The 15,993-nt window shown below is 32.0% G+C and overlaps 1 pseudogene; it reads right to left on the bottom strand.

The window, feature by feature from the left end:
* Positions 1 to 5,333: 5,333 nt before the first annotated feature.
* On the bottom strand, positions 5,334 to 15,183 carry LOC101494245 (uncharacterized; annotated as a pseudogene).
* Between the last annotated feature and the right edge of the window lie 810 nt (positions 15,184 to 15,993).

Below are 15,993 nucleotides of genomic sequence, written 5' to 3'. Positions count from 1 at the left end.
AAATTGCAGTTATTACAAGTTATTACAGGTTATTGAGTCTTGAAGTTCAAGTTTGGGAGAAGCCACACTCTATTAGGTTGTGTTGGGAATGAGAGTTATAAGTTGTATTTTACTTATTTAATTAATGAAAACTATACAAGTATTACTAAGTGTTTTGAATTAAATTAAGAAATTATAGTTAAATCTAGTTTTTTGAGATTGCATTGTTCTATAGGAGAAATAGTCTAAAGTATTCCATTGGCATTTTAGAAACGTGGTGTCCTAATAACTCATAAAAGCATCTTTTCTTTTGAAGGAGTTTTTATTTATCCACTGTGAATTTTAGTAAAAATATTATACAAATTATTATATATATTATTTTGGGTTTAAAGTTGACTAATTACTCAAATGAATAGTAGTTTAGGTATTCTTACTTAAATAATAAATAAATAAATTGTTGTAATTTTTCTAAGCAATAAGTATTTTTAATTAATGTTTTGGATCAAAAATTCGAGGCGTTACAAACACATATAACGAAAAGGGAAAGAAAACAATTGTAGAATATACATCTCTTAGATTGATCGCATGAAGAGTATTTTTATATCTACTTAACACCAAAAGAAAAAACTCTCTAATTGTATATAAGAGTCAGATCAAGAATCAATTAATCTAACCTGAACCAAATCCTTAAAAAGGGGGAAGGTTACTAATACAACTAAAATAAACTATAGAATTGAAAAATAATAATACAACAAAAAAGTTGTCAAAAAAATAAATAAATAATACAACAAAAAAGATTATTAAAAGGAAAAATATTGTAAAACTAATTAAATCAAAAGTAAAATATAGGAGAATAGAGACGAAGGAGAGAAAAAGATTAAAGAGAAGAAAAAAAGGTAATAGTATTATTACTTTGTTGTATATTTTCTATTATATTGTGAGCCCTATTAATAATAAGACACAAGTAAATAAGTGAAGAATCTAATCATTAATGGACATCCACTAATAACCTAATATTTATAACACTTCCCTTTGGATGTTTGTCGATGTTATGCATCCTTAAAATCATACAAGAAAAAACTCAGTGGAAAAAAATTCTAGTGAAGGAAAAAGAGCACAATATCCTATTGTGAATTACATGATATATTTATTTCTCCTCCTCAAACAAACAATTATCTCTGAGACGCGCAAAGACCAATCTTTTGTATCAAGTGCTCAAAAATTCTATTTGAAAGTGACTTTGTGAAAATGTCTGCAAGATTATCACATAAACGAATTTGTTGAAGACTTATATCACCATTCTTTTGTAGACCAAGAGTGAAAAATAAGTTTATTTTGTCTCCTTTAATATACCTCTCTTTCAAGTGAGAAATACATGCAATATTATCTTCATAAATGATTGTTCTATCCATTCTTTAAAAGATAAACAACAATTCATTTGTATGTGTTGAATAAAGGACCTTAACCAAACATTGTCTAATTGTCTCACGTAGTGCTAAAAGTTTTGCATGAATTCATAACGCTTTTGTTATGGTCTATTTTATAGATCTCTATGAAATGGTTGTATGTACACTAGTAAACAATATCTTGTTTGGGATATACCAATATGAAGATTTGACAAATAATATGTTACTATTCATCTGATTCTGATCAACATGCTCCCAATGCTTCTATGTTACTATCCGTCTCACTATGATACATCTGAGTCTTAAAAATCTAGCAACTAAGTTTGATCTCCAAAGTCAACAATCTCTAAAAGTCAACGCTCTACTTAAAGTCAACGATCTACAAGTCAATTCTTTGAGGCCAAAATTTTGAAGAAGTCAACAACTCAACATATTCTACTCATCAAAGTTAAACTTATCCTTTGATTGAAGAAATCTAATGACATCCTCTGACGAATCATATGTTAAATCAATTCTGATGAAAAATATATACAAGTATGAAATGTTGATTCAATAATTTTGAAGATTGATAAGATCCATATTTTACGTACGCAATTTATGTAAATCACTACAACGCTGAAAAACCTAATTCTTGTGGAAGTTTTCTATATAAAGTCTTGTAATCAACATTGCAAAATACACAAGAAACTACACGAAAAAAACTTCAAACACACATATAACAACTTTGATAAATTTGGTACTTTACAGTATTGTGCAATATTCTCTTGTGAGAATTTACCAGAAAACCTCACTCTTTTATAACCAAGCTCAGTAGAGGTTGCTGCCCTCAGCAACTTGACTGTACTAAACTAGAAGGTTGATAATGCACATGTATTTTTATTGGAGCATTAGCAGCTGATATATATGATTTTCTCACCCCTTTTGGGTCAATGAATGTATTTGGTAATTGGTTTGCCAAAGTTTGCAAATGAATTATTTTTGTAACTTCAAGTTCATTTTGTTTAGTTATTCCAGCTAATTAATTTATTCTCCTAATATTGGGAAATTTGATTCATCAAAATGACAATCAACAAATCGAGCTATAAATAAATCTCATGTTGTTGGTTCTGTATACTTTATAATAAATTTAGAATCATATCCAACATATATTCTCAACCTTCTTTGAGGACCCATCCAAATGTTAGGAGCTACTATGCAACACACGTTTACCTCGACTGTTGAGTATATGTGTCTCGGGATGAGTTAAGGGGATCTAAGAGGACATGGTCAATTTGAATTATCCGTCCACGTCCATGATGACATAGTATCTAGCCTCCTTATCAAGTACTTCAGAGTTAGAATGGTACCAAAGAAGGAGGAGTCTAAAGTATAAGAGCATGCATAACATTACTTGATTTGTGTGTTGACTTACTTGGCGTTGTGGATTGTATCAATGTTTTACCTTGATTATTATTATTAATTGTGATTTGATATGATACAGTGTTTAATTAATGTTGTACGTATTTTTCTCAATTATTTTACACTATTACAAGTTTTCAAAACTCACCCCTCGTTGCTTGTGTTTGACGCATGCGAGAGCGCAGTTATTTCAGGTTATCGGTTGGTGATCCATGCACTGATAGGTGCTCTTAGGTGGGAGTAATTTGTTGAGTTATGAACTAACTTTTGTTTTGTAAACTCTATCGATCAATTGTGTTATGTTCGATCTTTTATTCAAAGATAAAAATTGATTTTCTCTTTCAATCGATCATTTTGTAAACTCTTTTAATAAGATAAAGTTTGAAAAGCAAAGCAAAACGAAAGAGAGGGAAAAAAGTACATGCCTTCCATGACACTAATAAAGGGAAGATGGAGGCGGTGGTACGTAGTGGGTTGGGGACGCAAGAGAGGAAGGTATTAGTCGCACTTCTCTTCTCCCCTCTTTTTTCGTATTTAGTTTATTTATTTGATTTTTGTTTATTGTGTTGTTAAAATAGGGCTGAGTTTGTTTATGGTTATGACTTGATTTGACGGAGAAGGATGATGGATTTTTGGATCTCTCTATATTTTCTTCTCTGTTTTTATGTTGTTCCTTCTTTTTTTTTTCTTTTAAAAAAATAAACACCTTTATTTGATTTTTTTTGGAAGACACACCTATGCAAAAAAATCACTCATTTTCTATAATATAATTTTTCTGGAAGAAAAAAAAAACCTCCTCTATTTGATTTTTTTGTTATCAATTTATCGTCTATAAAGATGAATCTTTATGCCTATGAGATAAATTGAGGTATGATTTTTCTATTTTTTTTATAGAAATTATGAAACCATGCAGGATGAAAAAGGAAGAGAGTGGTTGAACTTTTTGTTTGTGTGCATTCTTAGTGAATATTACAGTTTTTTTAGTAAAAAGGAGAAGAAAAAAACCTAAAAAGAAGGGGAGAGAGGTGTTAGGCGCTAGCAAGAGGAAAGAAAAAAATTATGTTTTTTGTTTTTATTTCATTTTTGGTGCTAAATATAAGGTAATGTGAAGTTAGATAAATATGTACTTAAAATTGGACCAAATTTATAAAATGATGATTTTTTATATTTAATAATAATAATTGCAAAATGTTTATTAAACAAATTATTACTTATTCTTTAGAATTATTTTTAATTGATCGGTCAAAACTTATGGTCAATATGTAACTTTGTTCATCCACGTAACGATACATGAGCCTTCAATTATCCTTCCATTAACATCACTTTCTCATTTTGCTAAATAAGAAAATTATGTTTTATCTTTGAGAATTGTGTGGGTAGTTGCACTATTAGTGAGACACATATCTCCATTGATGATAATATCAACTTTCATTCTATCCAAAATTAACCACAAAAAAAAAAAAAAAAAGATAAACAAGAAGTATAAGGGTAACATTTAAAAGAGAGCATTATGATTTAAACACACTTAAACATAAAACTTCATTATAAATAACATGGGGAATTCAAAACACATTGTTGATTTGATGCTTTGATTCCTTATTTGATAGTTTATACATTGTCATGTGCATCAAAATGAATTTCACCATCCAGAGTCCAATGGAAGTAATTTTTTTTTGAAATGTCAAGAGTCTCAAACTTAAATTTTGAAATATTCGATATTCTTAATATTACCATCAAATTATAAAATTAATCAAGTTAGATAAAATAAAACTAAAAAATATAATCACTTACAATTAATAAAATTTCTTAAAGCTATGAATAATTAAAGTAATTAAAATAAAATAATACAGGACAATATAGAACTGTACATAACATTTTTTTTTGTATTCCATTGTATTTGATGATCGATGTACAAGACAAAAAATTTTACACTACACCTTGTTTGATATGTCTATGTATAAGACAAAATAATATAGTTTTTACTATAATACCCTTTATTTATATATATATATATATATATATATATATATATATATATATATTTAGGAATGAAAATATTAATAAAGAACATGGAGGAGAATAAATGAAGAGAAAGAGATATTTGAGAGAAAAAAGAGAGAATGATAAGGGGAAGATAAAAAGGAGAGATATGAGAGAGTCACGAGAGTGTAGATAGAGAGCTAAATTGAAGAAAGGGGGACAAAGTAGAGAGAAAAGAGGAAGAGGAAAAGATAGAAGAAAGTGATAAAGAAAGATAAGAGAGAAAAACATAAAAGAGTAGACATAGATAAGAGGGAGATGAGAGAGGGGAGAGAGATATGAGAGAGAGAGAGAGAGAGAGAGAAGAAGGAGAAAAAGACATGAGAGATAATAAACTAGTTTAATTGCAGTTTTAGTTCCCATATTTTAGTAGAAAATAAAAATCATATTTTAATATTTTTGATAGCTTGTATTTGAGACAAAAATTGTCTAATGATCTAGCAAGGAACAAGATGTCTTGTTTTTGTCCAATCCATTACTCCCTTTTTTTTTTTTTTGACCCACAAGTGCCTATAGCATTTCATTAATAATAATGTCATGAATATTATTTGGGATATCAATAAAAATATGGGGACTAGCCATAGATGTGGCTACCCTTGGTAGTGCATGAGTTGTCTCATTTACTTGTCTCTTAACAAACTCAATTTTGGAGTTTCTAAAATGAGAATGGAAAATAGCTTGATAATCAGAAACAATAACACCTAATTCAGTCTTGTTTTCCTTAATGGAGTGAAAACGATCCACAACACCTTGCGAATTTAATTCAAAATCCACTGTTGTAAGTTGAAGATCGTGGACCCACTTTAAATCACTTAATAACCCGAGTGCTTCTCCTTCAGTTACTGAGCAGATGGGTGCGAACCATTCTATTTTAGCTAGGACAAAATATCCTCCATCATCTCTAATACAGATACCAATGCCAACACGATTGGAGAGATTAGAGAAAGAGCCATCTACAATACATTTATACCTTCCATCGTTGGGTTTGAGCCAAATAGTGAGGGAGTTAATTATGATATCTGACATTCGCTGTTGTTGTAGATTTTGTGCCAACTTCCACTCCTCTAGTAGTCGCATACTACGGTTGTGGACATGCATTGGATTTTCACTGATGTTATGCCATATGCGATTGTTTCGTTGTTGCCATAGACTCCGCACGATCATTTCCATCGAGGTCACTTGGGTATGATCAAAAGAGCAAAAATCACAATTGCGACGGAGTTCGCTCCAATAGTGGCTGCTTGCACACTCTAAAACTGCATTGCTGTCAACAATTCCTTCCATTCCTGCATAAAAAGAAGACATGCAAACTATCTTTGACACCATCACACATAGCACAATGATCAGGACAATTGACACCCTTATCGTGTAGCCTTGAGCGCGTAGGAAGACAGTTCCGACAAATTCTCCACAAACGATTTTTTTACCTTTGGCGGTATCTTTAACCTCCAGATTAGATTCCAGTTGCCAACCATTTTGAAAATTGAAGTATCAATGAAGTCATTCAGAAAAAACCGATAAGCACTTCGGACAATATACATACCACTAGAATCGGTTTTCCAAACCCCGGTATCCTCTCTCACTGAGTCAAAAAGAGGTGTTTTAAGAATCTTTTGAGCAGTGCAAGGATCAAACATTGTTGTAACAAGGGATCTATTCCATTCTTTTTTCCAAGGCATAAGCAAACTATTAACACAAGGATTTGCATGCTGATCAGGCACCCCTAGGGGTTTAACAAGGTTAGAGCCATCACTTAGCCAATTGTTATTCCACAAAGGGATACTGGATCCGTTTCCAATACTCCAACGAGATCCCGCATGCAGAAGCGATTTTGCACTCCAAATACTCCTCCAAGCATAGCTTGGATTATGACCAAGGTTAACAAATAAAAAATCACTTTGGGGAAAATATTTTAGCTTCGAAAAGACGAGTGACAAGGCTGTCCGGGTTAGATAATAATCGTCATCCTTGTTTACCAAGCATGGATAGATTGTAAGCACTAATGTTTTTAAAACTCATACCTCCATCACGTTTGTGTATTGTGAGCTTGTCCCACTTGAGCCAATTGATGCCTCTGGTTTGTCCTCCATTTTTGCCCCACCAAAATGAGTTCATCATTTTTTCAATCTCATCTCCTAAAGCAGGGGGTAGCAGAAATATGCTCATTACATAGGACATAATAGATTGGAGAATAGATTTAATTAGGACTTCTCTTCTCACTCGAGAGAGACTTTTACTTCTACCAATCATTGAAGGTAGTCCCATGCATTTTCTAGTTCCTAATACCGAGCGCACACCTAGAAGGTCTGTAATCCTTCCCTTCAAGTCTTCATTCACATTTCTACTACAAAACACTTCAGATTTTTGCAAATTTATAGCTTGACCCGACACAACTTCATAAATAGACAATATATTTTTCATAGTCTCGGCTTCTCTAATAGAGGCTCTAAAGAACAAGAAGCAGTCATATGCAGATAAAAGGTGTCAAATAATTGGGGCATTTTGACACACTTTTGCTCCATGGAGGTTACCACGACTTTGTGCCTTTTTTATTAATGTCGAGAGCCCTTCTACACATAAGATGAATAGATACGGCGATAATGGATCACCTTGTCGTAGACCTCTTCCTGGGAGAATAGGACCAACACAATCATTATTCACTATGACATTATACTCTACTGACTCGACACAAAGCATAATCCATTTCACCAAATGATCTGCAAAACCCAAAGTAGTAAGCACCTCTCGAAGGTAACCCCCAATCAATGCAATCATAAGCTTTGCTGATATCCAGTTTCAATGCAACGTCACTAACTCTACCGACAACTCTTCATCATATGCATATTTTTCATTGTTTTTAGTCTTACTTAACTTTTATTAATTAGTTAATTTAAGGATTTATTTGATATATTTTGTTAATTTTATTTCTTTTATTTAGTGAAATAATTATTTTCTTATTTCCTTGATTAAGTAGAGATTTTTCAGAGTTTTGTGTTGTTACTTTGTTTTAGTGTAGTGCTGAATTTTGGCGAGAAATCAACATTACATATATGGAGTATTTCAGCCATATCGTGAGTTGTAGATGTCCAATTGGAGTCAAAACAAGTGCACCTGAAAGCTAAGCTCCATAGCTACAACGTTCATGAAGACATCAGAACCCAATTCAGACTCTAAAGAGGAGAAAAATACATAAAATGTCAAACATAAGAAGTTGTGCACCTGAAGCGCAACAACCGCGCCTGAGGCACATTTCCAGCATTTTGCCACTGTCGGGACGCGCTTGATGCGCAAAGCATGCTCCTGGGGCGCGTGGCACGCGTCAGCATTCATTAAAATGCATTTTTTTCTTCACTTTCTAGGGATCTTTTTGACTATTGGGAAGTTGAGAGACTTGTGCCCTAGCATTGAAACTCAAAGAAAGCCGTTTCTAACACCATTGGAGCAGTTTTATCAAGAATCATTCATGAATATTTCTTGTAATCCTTCTTTAATCTCTATCTTTTATATCTCTGTCATGAGTAACTAAATCCTATTTGTTAGGGATGCATGTAACAAGATGAAACCCTTATTTTTCTGATTTGATTTCTAGTTATATGAATGAGTTTATTAAATTATTTTTCTCATCTCTATTCTTAATGCTTTTTATTGCTTGATCAACATTAAAATGTTTTACGATTCGTATTTTGAAACGGGAGTGGACTTTACGAACGCTTGAGAATAGAAAATAATAAAGAGAATTTGATAATAATTCAATAAAGGAATTCAATAACGAGGATCAAATTAGACACCATGGTTGGATTCGAAGTGAAACTCATCTCTAACATTTTTCTTATTATAAAGGATCAATTTTATTACTATTGTTAATTTTAAATATTATTTCAATCAATTTGAGAACTTTTTGTTCAATATTAGTAATTAAATATAATTCAATAGTAAAACGGAATCCTTGAGTTCGACACTCGGTACTACCATTTTATTATTACTTGCAATGATTCAGTACACTTGCTGAAACGCTATCATCTACCACAAGTCTTACTTTTCATGTAATGAACAATTTCAATGGCTGCCATTGCATTGTCAAGGATGGACCTATTAGGTACAAAAGCTGATTGGTTATCAGATATACATTTATGTAGAACATGTTTTAATCTGTTTGCGAGAACCTTTGCCACAATCTTATAAATCACATTACAGAGAACTATAGGCCGTCAATCTTTCATGGTCTTCTGTTCGTCACTTTTTGGGATTAGAGCTATATTGGTTACATTTAGTGTACTAGGAAATACCCCAGTCAGGAGCCAATCACAACATTGTTGAAAAATCTCACTACCACACATAGATCATAATTGATGATAAAATCATGGGTTCAAACCATCATGCCCCAAACACTTATATGCCTCCATTGAAAAACCAGCTTCTTTGAATTCTTCTATTAGAAAAGGAGCAAACAACTTATCATTATCTTCTGCATCAATAACACATGAAAGGGAATTCAAAACAAGAGCATGAGCATTTTGTGTGTTCTGATAAAGAGTGGTAAAATAGTCTCTAGCAACACGACATAATTCACTATGCTTGGTGAGCCGGTTCCCATTAACATCCTTGAGAAAGAGAATTTGATTTACCTTGCGTCTGGATGTGGCAGCCGCATGAAAAAATGTAGTGTTCAGGTCCTATTCCTTCAACTAGAAAGATTTAGCTCGTTGTCGCCAAAAAAATGTCTTCTTTGACTAACAATGTAGTCATTTTTTCCCGCAAATAAGTGAACCTTTCCGCATTTGCGTCGCTGCCCAACTCACACTATCTTTCCAATGCTTTCTTACATTGTATGATTTCTTGGCAAAGTTTATGATAGTTGATTCTAACCCAAGCCGCTATATCATGTGCACAAATTTCTAGTTTAACAAGAAGATCCGGATGAGAGTTAGAAAGCCACCGTGATCGAACAAAATCATCTTATTCTGGTTCCAGTAACCATGCATTTTCAAATTTGAGAGTACGAGAATTAGATCGAGTGTGTCTTCTTCCCCCACATCGCAGTAAAAGAGGGTAGTGATATGAAATCGGAGATACTAGATTGACAAGGTTTGCATTGGGGAAAGTTTGATGCCAAGATAATTAGCCAAAGCACGATCCAATCGTTCTTCCACAGCTCGTTGAGTTCCCATACTCTTAAACTAGGTAAAGGGATAGCCATCCATATGCACATCAGTCAACTCAGATCAGCCGGACATTGTTTGTCGAAAACCATTTATTAACCGCTGCTCTCGATTCACTCTGCGCTTCGTCTCATCTGAAGAGAATATGTCATTAAAATCCCCAATTATGCACCAAGTTAAATTGGAAACCTGTGCAGGGTTACCTAGCATGTTCCCTTACTCCCTATTTTGTTTCTATTTTGAATCTGTATCAAAGACTTTCATTTCTTTTCCAATTTAATTGGAAGTTTTATTTGGTGTCAATCATTCAATTATTATCAAATCATACCACAAATTGATAAAATATTTGAAAATGGTTGAGATGTCTTTCGGAGATGCATTCACGGACCAAACAAGCAGGATATTAATTCATGATTTGATATAGAAGCTGCAAGAAATTAATTGGTTGATGGTTACAATTTACAAATTAAGCGCACGGTTGTAATTTTAATTTGCATTTCAAATAAAGCAATTTTAGTGCTTCTTTATAATCTGGTTGTTTGTAAAAAAATATTGAACACAATAATACCCCTGTGCAAGAAGGTTATTAATGAAAAATAAACACAATTTGAAACTCAATAATTTCATTAAATTTTGGTTAACGATGATATTATATATAGCATATTCAGAGAGAATAAAAATCCAATATAACACGGAAAATGAATATTGCAAAATGTTTGAAATTCTCAAAATAAGATCAATAAAACAATCCTTTAAATCCATAAATGTTGAATTCTTCCAGAATTCTTAGAAAATAAATATTTAATCTTTTTATTTTTTATTTTTCAAGAACTATGTTAGATATCTAAACAATATATATATAATAAATCTTTGTGCAATCCTTTAATAATGCATAAATATTAAAATTATTCATGAATTTGTAGAGAATAAATTTTATTTTTAAAGAATTATAAAACCGATCTAAACAATATATAAAATAATTCTTTGTGTAATCCTTAAAAGATACATGAATATTGAATTCTTCCAAAATTCATATGGAGTAAATAAACATGATATATATACATTTTTAAATTGGTAATCTGAATTAAAAATATAAATAAGTGTATTGTAAAACTTAAAAAATATATAGAAAGTTGGAAGTAAAACATTGATATTTAGTAATAACCAAATCCAAAAGATATGGAGTGAATACACTAATTCGTCCCTGAATTTGTAGCCATTGGTCAAGTAAGTCCCTCAATTTTAATTTGTGAAATAGCTAATTTATCCCTCAATTTTTTCAAGGTCAATCATGTTAACCCTCTTGTTAAGTTCAACATTATTCATGCTGACGTGAGTCAATAATTGATAGAGTGACAGTCTACATTAGTTTTAAAAAGCCTCCACGTATGCATAGACAAATTGAAAATGTACTTTTCACGATTTTTACAACAAAAATACTATTTCATCTCCAATGATCATATTATCTTCTCCTCTTCAAATCAACCCCCATTATTAATTTAGAAAATGTTAAATGTAAAATCCTCAAAATCTGAAAAATTTAAAAACTCCATCTAACTAAAATTAGAGAAATAGAGATGATGGGTGGGGGTTCATCGTTTTCCAAGGTTAGATAAACCAAACAACGAGCTCTTCGTCAAACTTTAGGATCAATAAAGGTAAAACCCTGAAGTGCCATTGTGGGACAAGATGTGTTATACAAAAGACAAAGACAATGAAGAATCTAGGGAGACCTTTCTACTTGTCCTTTTCTAAAAGTATGTGTTTGCAATTTCTTATCAGGGTTGATATGGCTGAGTAAAAACAATAACCATCAATTTGTTTTCATTGATTTAATTTTGTTTGTAGGATGATGAATTCAATTGTAATTTCTTTGTTTGGATTGATGAGGCTGAACTATGATATTTTGATGATAATGGAACTAACCACAATGGAGCTCAAGAGATATCGAAGACAAAGTTGATGGACAAACTTCACTCGTTGGTTAAGGAAAACAATATTAAAGAGGTTTGACAAGGATATTGCTGAATAAAGTTAATTCTTTGGTTAAGGATAAGAATATCAAGGAGGTTTGGAAGACACCAATGATAATAAAGTTAAATCTTTGGCTAAGGACAACAATATGGAACAGGTTTATAGGGCAAGCTTGATGGACAAAGTTGAATTTTTAGGGAATTAATTGAAAATGTTGAATTATTTGATTGGAATAATGTGGATTTTTGAAATTTAGAGTAATTTGTTGTGGTTTGTTAAGGGTGTTTAAAATATGTGTTTTGTTGTTAATAGTATTATAGGGGGAAGTTTATTGTTGATTATTGTGGGCAATTGCTAATGTAATGTGTGTTTGAAAGTATTTTTGTCATGAAGGTTGAATGAAGAAGATATAATATATTTTAGAGTTTGAACATATTTTGATTACGTTGATTATTGATTATTATGTTACAGTATCTAGATGATGAAATGAAGAAGACGAATACACGTTTTATTCAAATTAGTTTCTATATTTTTTTAACTTAATATCGTGCTAGTCCCTATAATATTTTAATTAATATCAATATAGTCCCTACGGCGACCTAATTAAGTTTTAATAATAGATATAGTAGAAAAAAAAATCAGTTTGCACAAAGTACATATTAATGTCATCAAATAATAATTCAAGTAGATACTAGGTTATCCAAATAGAGAATCCAAGTAGATAATAAACTAGTATAAAAAAAAAGGATCTAAATCATAATATTACTTTGATCCTCGTAAGTCGTAACGATGCAAATCCAAAAATAGAGGGATCAAACCACCAAATCCATCACCAAGTATTTTTGGACCTCTTGTACCATATCTCTTTAACTATTAGTCCCTAAAATTTATTACTTACAAGCAAAATAGTCCCCAAATAATTAGGTATACATTTTTCTTTTGTTGGATTGCAGATTCTTCAACAAGTCCAAATTGGATACCAATTTCTTCATTAGGAACAAACTATGACAAATAGAAATTTGTAAAATGTTTGTTTTTTAATTAAATGGATCGTAAACTATGACAAATGGATTGTAAAATATTTAGATACCTATAAAGGATCATCTTGACCTTGTTGATCTTCATGTTGCTCTTCTTGACCTTGTTCTTATAGTTGTTCTTGTGGTTGTCCTTGTGGCTTGCCATGTTGTTTCATGCATCTTCAACTATTATGCCCCAACAAACCACACCTACTGCATTTTCCATCCTTAAAAGACCACTTCATCCTTGATCCATTAACAAGTTCCTCATTCCCATCCTTCCTTCTTTATTTTTTTGGTCAGCCTACTATTCTTCTCACTTTGTTTCTCCCTACAAGGTTCAACTTTGAACTAATTGTCCTCATCATATAACATATAATCGCCCCATCCATAGTCAATATTGGTTTCCCTCGATAATTCAAAATTTTCACATCAAACACTTCACAAGTGTCGTTCACTATGTTATCCCCCTTACAACTTTTCTTAAAATATGCCCTTGTCCAAGCTCCTTTAGGCCACTTGTTCATAATGATCTAAAGCCTTGTCATTCAATCTTTTCATTCTATCCATGTGATAATTGAATTGTGATATTATAGTGGATATACCACAACCCTCCGCTATTTATCTTTCCATTGTTTTGTAATGTTTCTCCTTAAGGGCATGACACAATATCTATATGGCACACATGACATCACTTTCTGCGTAGCAGGTATCTAGCCATGTTGAACATAATCTCCAAGGTCTTCATGTAAAAGAGTGAAAAACCACTTCCAATTGAATTAGACTTCTCTAAAGTGAGCTACTCATTTATAGAATAAAGGGAGTAATATCAATCATTGATAAACAAATCAATCATTGAGATTTAATGTACATGTATGAACAATCATGATTAGTTATAATTTGGTATTTGATATACTCGCTTTACTAACTTTTCACTTTAGAGGTCCTAAATCATTTGTTTTCCACATCTAGAATTGCATATGCTATGACAAATATTTGATTGTTTCCTTCTTGTCCTACAACAAATAGAAGTTGTCCACCATAGTAACTCTTTAGGAAACATCCAACTAAACCAATAAAAGGCCTACAACAAGCCTTGAATTCCTTTTCTACATGCGTCAAGACAAATGTAAAAGCTTTGAAATTTTGGTGGCAAGTCTAGAATAGGAAATATATTTATTTTTGCAAGAGTGTATGGGTTACTCCTAATAAGCTTGGTGGATAATCCAATATAAGACCATATTATTCCCTTTCACTATCTTCCACCAATTGCCTTGTTTCCTTAATTTCTCTAAAATTGTTGTAGTAGTCAACAATGATTTCATGCTCCCTTTTCAAATGGTCAAAGGCTCCATCATGACTCCATGAGTAATATTTGAATGTGCTCTTAGCTTACTTTCCACGAATTTCCCCACACATTTTCTATTAGATTGTTTGCTCTTGAACACTCTTGAGCAAAAGTGTTCTTGGACAAAAGTTTTAACTTGGAAACTTTTTGTCTTCTCATTATGTACACAATAGATTGTCCATTTGCACTCTTTTTGGACACATTTGATTCTTGCCCTTATCTTATCATTCTTCATCTACTTTATCTGTCTTCCTAAATGAATCGTATAATCCTTCACTACAAATTTGAAAGTTGAGAGAATATTGAATTCCATTCCAATTCCAAATTAATATTAGCAAAACCAATAGCTTCTTTAAATTGAGGACATATACTTTTTTCACTTTATTCATTCTCATCGTCAATACTTATAGTGGACTCCTCAATTCCTTAGAGTGATAAGTATAATAGGTTTCACCAATATCAACTTGATCTTGTATGTGCATTGGTATATCTTCATCACTTGATAAATCACGGGTTTCAGAATAATTATCTTGGTGCCCCAATATATATTGTACTTCAAAATCTTCATCATCTGAACTATCTTCACTTGATGAATTAAATTTAATTGGTTAAGAAGACCCCCTTCCATATACTACTAATCCTATAACTTTTTCTAGTTTTCCTTTTTCTCTTTGCTGGTTGGGATGCCATTTCTTTCCCTTTATTACTCCTTGCTGATTGGGATGCCATTTTCTTCCCATTGTTTCTCTTTGTTTGTTGGATTGTTGCCTTTTCGTTCTCTTTGTTACTCTTTGATTATCGGACTGCCTTTTGCTTCCCTTTGTTACTCTTTGTTGATTAGGATTCCATTTTCTTCCCATTGTTTCTCTTTGTTGGTTGGGTTGATGCCTTTTTGTTCCCTTTGTTACTCTTTGATTGTTGCCTTTTCCTTCCCTTTGTTACTCTTTGATCTTTGGGCAATACATGCAGAGGCATATGTAGGTGCATAGCCTATGTAGTAGGAACGGTGCAACTGGTTGAGCAGTAGTTGCAACCGGTAAGAAAGAACTAATTGAGCAGTAGTAGGAACTGCTGCAGAAGATACTTGTTCAGATTGAGTAGTAACATCTTGTTCTTGTGTAGGCATCAATCTTTAAAGCAATTTCATTTCTTCTTCAGTTAATTCTACAAATTTAGGTTCTTTGATAATATGGTGTTCAAAATAAATTTCAACCATATTTCCATTCATCTTTGCATCCTAAACCATATCCAAAACATAATGATCAACTATCATAGGTCTCAAACCAATATCAAAATCCATATCTTCATTTGGTTTCGTCCATGAAAACCTAGCAATGCTATGATAAACTCACTATGCCAAAAAAATGCTTTTTATAGAACATTTTTTGGCTTTTAAAAACGCTTAAAAGTGCTATAAATGGCTTCAATGTTAAAGCATCTGACTTACTATAGCGCTTCATGAGTAAACATTATAAACTGTGTCTTTTTTATAGCACTTCGTTAAACAAAATACTCAAAATAATTAAGCTACATTCTATATTCAAACCACCATATTGCTTCCTTTTCATAAGATATATTCAACTAGTATATAACACGATATTGGTTACATAATGATACAAATAATAAATCATAGAAACCACATCATAGGCACTTGACTTAAAGTGAGTTAA

The sequence above is a fragment of the Cicer arietinum genome, chromosome 6 (assembly GCF_000331145.2).
Source record: "Cicer arietinum cultivar CDC Frontier isolate Library 1 chromosome 6, Cicar.CDCFrontier_v2.0, whole genome shotgun sequence".
Taxonomy (NCBI): domain Eukaryota; kingdom Viridiplantae; phylum Streptophyta; class Magnoliopsida; order Fabales; family Fabaceae; genus Cicer; species Cicer arietinum.
Note: the sequence above shows the minus strand (reverse complement) of the source record. Positions and strands in the feature narration are given on the sequence as shown.